This window comes from Equus asinus, chromosome 2, assembly GCF_041296235.1.
Source record: "Equus asinus isolate D_3611 breed Donkey chromosome 2, EquAss-T2T_v2, whole genome shotgun sequence".
NCBI classification, from domain to species: Eukaryota; Metazoa; Chordata; class Mammalia; order Perissodactyla; family Equidae; genus Equus; species Equus asinus.
In genome coordinates, this window is record NC_091791.1 from 182,338,092 (window position 1) to 182,345,298 (window position 7,207).

Below are 7,207 nucleotides of genomic sequence, written 5' to 3' on the forward strand. Positions count from 1 at the left end.
AAAACATCAAGATTGTCTAAGCAGGAATAGTGACATTATCCTATTCATATTTAAAAAGTATCAGTTTGGCTCCTATATGGAAAATGAGTTAGAAGGTGCAAAAGAGGAAGTTAAAAGGCTGCTAAGTGACAAAATTGGGATTTGGATTCAAATTGTGACGACTACAAAGTGAGACTTGCCCCCACCACATTATGCTGTCCCCTACATTGTGGCAGATTTGCCACCGAGCAGGGGGCATTGTCCTAGCAGACATCAGAGATCCATAAGTTATACCCTTTCTTGTCCTCTTCCTGTCTCTGTGACCCTCATTCTGTCTTTTTTTAGGTCTTGGCGTAGGGACATAGTCAAAAATTTTCATGAAAAAGGAAGAAATGATGGACAAATTTTAATGACTTTTTAGCTCATCTTTACTTTCTTCTCATTTGAACATAAGTTCCCATCTCAGCTACACTGGCATACAAAAGTGGTTTTTAAAGTATACAATTTTAAGTAGTTCTTATTGTACACAATGAATTGCCTAGTGGGAGTGGGGGTGATCAAAATGAAATGCATGGGTCAGCCCCCCATGCCCCGACCTCTCCCCACTCCCTGAGATTCTGATTCAGTATATACAAATCAAGGCATTTTAAATAAGCACTCTAGCTAATTCTGAGGCAGATGATCCAAAGACTACATTTTGTGAGGCACTGGTTTGGGGTGGAAAACTTTTAGATTTTATCCCAAGCACGGTATGATGACATGGACGTATGTATCCTATTAGTATGATCAGCATTAGAAACTATCAATTGTAAGTAACTCCAGAATTTAATAGCCTATATATTTTCGGTAGACTTCCCTCCCCAGTACAATATAACACAATGCACAGATAATCAATTTGGTCCCTTTCTTCAGGCAAGAGACCAAAGAATTTATATAAACAATTTCCTGACTGGTCAGTCCCAATGTGGGCTAAATATATCATGCAGATTAATGATAGAAGGGTCTTTCCATCTGGGTGGAAACAGAATATTGCCTTCCCAATATTAATACAGGGTTACATATAAGATCCAAACACTTATTGCCCAATAACTCTTTTGGAGGTGGTTTTCTAATATAGAAATACTTACAAAGAAGTAAATAATAAATGAAAGTGAATCAAACTTCCTTACTACAGATCCTGCACAAAATAATTGCTAGCATATATAAGTGGTTATTTAAAAGGCAATAATAATAGCCAATAAGATGAGTCACAATTATAAATCATTCTAGAAATCAGCACCCTAATTATATTTTGGAATCATATTCTGAAGAACACTCTTTAGTGCAGTAATCATCCAGCTTGCTTCTTATAGCTGTGCCTTTGGTAAGAATGGCTATCATTAGTGATTTTCCTGCCATGTAAAATTCTTTTCTCAGTTAATATCATGCATAATCAGGCCTTCGGACATCTAATCCTTCTAAAATATATTGACTTTTTATCTTTTATGTTTGTCTTAATTAGTCTGCCTTTACATTCCCCAAATGAACCAGGTAAAGAGTCAGGGCATGTGTTGTGTCTGTTCGGGACCCATTCTGAATTTACGTCAGCTCCCGTTGGCCTCTGGAGAAAGGCAGTTTTACCCCTAAATGCTAATAGTCTCAATACACAGTATACAGATACACAATATAGAGAAAAGCAAGTATAATATGATAGATGAGTGCAATGCAGAAACATGAAGAAGAGTGAGGGAATGGAGTGCGACAAAAGTGGCCAAGGATGACCTCTCTAAAAATGACAACAAGCAGGTAGACACCTGAATGAAACAGCGTGAGCTAGTCAGTTATCTGGGAGCAAAGAACTTCAGGCAGAGGAAACAGTACATGAAAGGACCTAGATAGGAACATAATTGGCATATTTAAGAAACACATAGAAGGATAATACGGGGGAGATTAACAGAAGACGAGATTGGAGAAATAGCAGGAAACAGGTTGTACAGGGCCTCAAACAGCCTTGGTAGGTAAGGACTCTGAGTAATATGAAAAGTGTAGTCAATTAAAAATGGCCAAAGCTTATTATCTACTCCTTCCACTGAGAGGTGGAGCCTAATTCCTCTCCCCGGGGATCTGGGCTGGCTGTAGTGACTTCTTTAACCAATAGATTGTGGCAAAAGTGATATTCTGGAAAAACAATAGGTCATAAGAAGCCTTGAAGCTTCTGCCCAGATACCTAGTGGAACCTACCAGCTGCCATGTAAGAAGTCTGACAACTCCGAGACCACCATGCTGTGAGGAAGTCCAAGCTAGTCATTCAAAGAACCGTATAGCGAGAAAAACTTAGGGAGCTGTTCAGCCAGCCCTAGCTGTCCCTTCCATTCCAGCCCAGCTGTGAGACATGAGTGAGGAAGTCATCTGGGTCAATTCAACCTCAGCAGACGTCACATGGAGAAGAAACTAGACCCTAGACACATGGCCCTGGTAGAGCTGTTCCAGCCACCTCCAGCCATTCGAGTGACCCCAGCTGAGGCTTAACGGGGAAAAAAGAGGAATAATCTTCATTGTGTCTTGTACAATTTCTTGACCTACACACTACCTCATAAGCATAGCAAAATGGTTGCTATTTTATACCTCTAAGGTTTAGGTGATCTATTATGTAGCAATAGATGAGCTGCGCAGAAAATGACTGGACAGTTGAGAACAGGAAAATAGAACACTGATCTATACTCTAAGGCACCCCTCCAGCTGCTGAGCGGGACTAGACTGTCAGAGGAACAAGAATGAAAACAGGATGATCAGTTAATTCAACTGAATGTCTAAGCAAGAGAAAATAGTGGCTTGGGTTAAAATAGTGGCATAGGAGAAAGGAAGACGTGGTTGAATTTGAGATATTTTGAAGATAAGTTGACAACATTTGTCCAAAATTGGGATAATATCTTTATTTCAATTTCAATTTTGAAAGTACTTTAATATGGCATGGATTATACTTACTCAGAAATATCTGGAACATACAAATAATCTAAGGTCTGTTCAATGAAGATATACTGAAGCTTTCTTTGATTCAGAATCTGTCTGCAGGCCTCATTATTCATTACAAGTATCAAATAAACATTATATTTTCATTGTAGAAATTTTTATTGCCCCAGGGCATGACCTAGAAACTTTCAGTGTGCCTCTGTTCTTCCACAAAACTCATTTATTATTTTTTTTAGTTCTTTCAGCAAATATTTATGAAGAACCTTCTATGTGTACACTGCTCAGGATACAGTTGTGAACAAAAGCAGGCATAGTCTTTTTTGATGGAAGGTAGACTTTGTTTTGAAGGTGGATTTTAAACAAATATCCACACAAATAGCTATGACAAATGCCTTAACCACAGCCAGGCGATAACAGAGGGATTTTATTTAGCAAGGTCAAAAAAAGCTTTCTTCAAGAAATTGAAGAATAAGCTGAGATCTGGAGGCAGAGCCAGAGTTAATTACTGTCAAGAGAAACACAAATGTACGACAGGCAGACAGAAAAGCAAGCACCCATGCTCTGTAGTGTTTAAAGTGTGATAAACTGCTGAAACTCAAAGAAGACCTCTCCAACCTCTGCAATTTGTTCTCCACACTGAACAATGAGCTTTTCGAAATCTAAATATGATATCTCCCTTCTGCTTCTTAAAATTCTAGGACAGCTTCTCTTCCTAAGTGCAACACAGATGGTGACTCCATTGACTGCTTTCAGAAGCATTCAAAGAGAAGTAGGCTTGAGGAGAGAAAAATGAGTTAACTTTTGGACATATTGGGTTTAGCGAACCTTTAAGACATGCTAATGGAGATATCAAGAAGAGAGTTAGTATATTAGTAGGGAGGTCTGGCTGGAGTTGTTTAGGTTATCAGTCTATAGGAGGTACTCAAAGGCATGACATGGATCAGGGCATTCAAGGAGAGATTATGAAAAAGGAACAGAAGGAAGCTTAAGAAACCCCGGAGGAGAGTATACATCAATACAAGAGACGAACAAGGAGCAGCCAGAGAGGTAAAAGGAAAACTTGAAGCAACAGTGCCATAAAGGCCGAGGGAAGAAAGTGTTTCCAGCAGATGTGCATGGTTGACCACATGGGATGCTGCTGAGAGTAAAGAAAGTTGAAGAAAGTCAACGATCCTTTGGATTTAGCATACATGGGGGTAATAGGCAGTGTAAGGAAAGAACATTGTTCTTGAGACACAAGAATAGATCTATTAACTCCACCAGAAGGTAGACCCATTGGCAAGTTATCCAACTTCTCTCTGCTTCATTTTCTCACCTACAGCCTCTTAAGCCCTTTCTGATATTTCGTTTATGGATCCAGCAACAACTTACTGAACTCCATGGATTATAAAAGACATGCTGAGCTCCTTAAGGTTTGCAACTATAAATTCCTCAAGAAACTTATAGTTAAGGAAGTAAACACATGAAAATATGTTTAACATAATTAGCCATTAGGGAAATGCAAATTATAAACACAATGAGATATCACTACACACCTATCAGAATGGCTAAAATTAAAAATAGCAATCAGACCAAATGCTGGTAAAGATGCAGAGGAACTGGGTCACTCATACGTGTTGCTAGGAATATAAAATGGTACAGCCATTATGGAAGACAGTTGAGCAGTTTCTTAAAAAGCTAAAAATGCAACTATCTTACTCTTGGGCGTTTATCCCAGAGAAATGATGATTTATGTTCACCAAAAACCTGTACATGAATGTTTATAGCAGCCTTATTCATATTAGCCCCAAACTAGAAATAATCCAGGTATTCTTCAATGAAAGAATGACTAATCAACCCAGTGTGCACCCATCCCGTGGGAATACTCTTCAGCAATAAAAGGGAAAGGGCTGTTGATACATATGACAAGTTGGATGGATATCCAGAGAATGACACTGAATCAAAAAGTTGGTCACAAAAGATTACATACTGTACGACTCAATTTATATCACATATTTGAAATGGCAAAAGAATAGAAATGAAGAACAGATTAGTAGGGGCTGGCCCCGTGGTCGAGTGGTTAAGTTCATGCGCTCCGCTGCAGGCGGACCAGTGTTTCATTGGTTTGAATCCTGGGCGTGGACATGGCACTGCTCATCAGACCATGCTGAGGCAGCGTCCCACATGCCTCAACTAGAAGGACCCACAGCGAAGAATATACAGCTATGTACCAGGGGGCTTTGGGGAGAAAAAGGGAAAAAATAAAATCTTTAAAAAAAAGAACAGATTAGTAGTTCCCAGGGGCTAAGGAGGGAGTGAGGGCAGGAGGGAGGGGCAACAGGAGGGATGTTTGTAATGATGGAAATGTTCTACACCTTGCCTATATCGATGTCAATATCCTTTTTGTGATGTTTTGCTATAGTTTTGAAGATGCTACCATTGGGAAAACTGCATAAAAGTTCAATGGGATCATTTTGTATTGTTTCTTACAACTGCATACAAACCTACAGTTATCTCAAAATAAAAAGTTTAATTGAAAAAGAAACTCGTATTCAAGAAAGAAATTGAGACATGGACAAACATGTCTATAAAGGGGAAACACAGATGAAATGTTATAGTTTACAGAGGAATAACTTATTTAGAGATGGGGAACATGGGAACTATTTCACGTAACAGATGGGTAGGATTTGGGCATTTAAATCTAGGGAAGGACGTTCCAGCAGAGAAAATAGCACATGATATGAGGCCAGAAAGCTTATGATATACTTGAAAGCCATGTCTAATTTCACTGGAGTCTCATGTTATTGTAGGACAGCAGTGAAATAAGATTGGAAAAACAGGTTGGAGAGAGATCGTGGAGAGTTCTAAACGCTGTAGTAAGGAATTTGTATTTTGTGTGCGGGGAGACCCTCTAAAGGTTTAAGCTGGGGAATAACACGGCCGTCATTTTGTTTTGACATCAGCACGTTGGAAATGGTTGAGGGAGGAAAAGCTATGGAAGGCAGGAAAACCAGTTCAGAAGGATGGTGATCATTTAGGAGTCTAGATAAACAGGCTGGGAAAAAGACATGGCTCAGACCCAAACCTGTTTCATAGTTGCGTCTTCACCTGTGCTGAGCATAGCACCAACACACAGTCAGTGCTTAGGGAATATTTGTTAAACACAAACATGAGTGCATACGTAATTACACCAAAATATTTTGGAAGGCAGCTATGCTCACCACTATACCACCACTGCCACTAAACCAAGATATTTTGAAAGTCTACTCTATATATTTAATCTTCATGACACTGCAAAATAGAAATCATCTGCATTTAAAGATGAGAAGCCTGAGTATTTAAAGAGAGGAATAACCAAGGCTTTTGTATTAATCAGGGTTCTGCAGAGAAACAGAACCAATAGGATATACATAGGAAGAGATTTATAAAGAGAAATTGGCTCACATGATTATGGAGGCTGAGAAATCCCATGGTCTGCTGTCTAGAAACTGAAGACCCAAGAAAGCCAGTAGTGTAATCCTCGCCAAGTCCGAAGGCCTGAGAACCCGGGCAGCTGATGGTGTAAAGTCAAGGCCCAGGGCTCCTGTCCTCCTTTCCTCCGCTTCTGTGCTATTCAGGCCCTCAAAGGATCGGATGAGGCCCACCCACATTGGAGAGGACATCTACTTTACTGAGCCCACCAGTTCAGATTCTAATCTCTTTCGGAAACAGCCTCACACACACACCCAGATATAATGTTTAATCTGGGCACCATGTGGCCCCATCAAATTGACGCATAAAAATAACCATCACAGCTGTTGTTTATTTGGACAACTGCTCCTTCCATGCTTTTATTCTCCCTCCTCTCTTTGCCCTGCCCCACCTTGCGTCCTTTGTCTCCTTAGAATGGACTCACAAGCTAGTTCCCAAACAATCCAAACATCAGTTTTCCTCATTGTTGGCAAAGTAACTAACATTACTTGCTTCTGGCACCTTCTTGCCTTGAGTACCCTCAGCGGTTCCAGAAGCTCTTGTCCATCCTGGGCTTCTATCTGTGGCACTCCCGCCACCTGGAATACTTTGTTTGAAGCCTCTAGCCTCAGTAGTAGAAGGTTGACTTTTTCCAAAACTCTCACATCAGATGTTCAGAAATTTACTGTTATCTCAAAACCCACGTGCCCTGTTGAAGTCCATGATTTGTGACTTATTTTTTACAAATTGTTGATAATATATCCTGTCATTCCTGTTTACACCTTCATGGCACATGGTGAAGATCGTTAAGTTCAGTCTCATAATTCCTCACCTTCTTTGAGTTTAACTT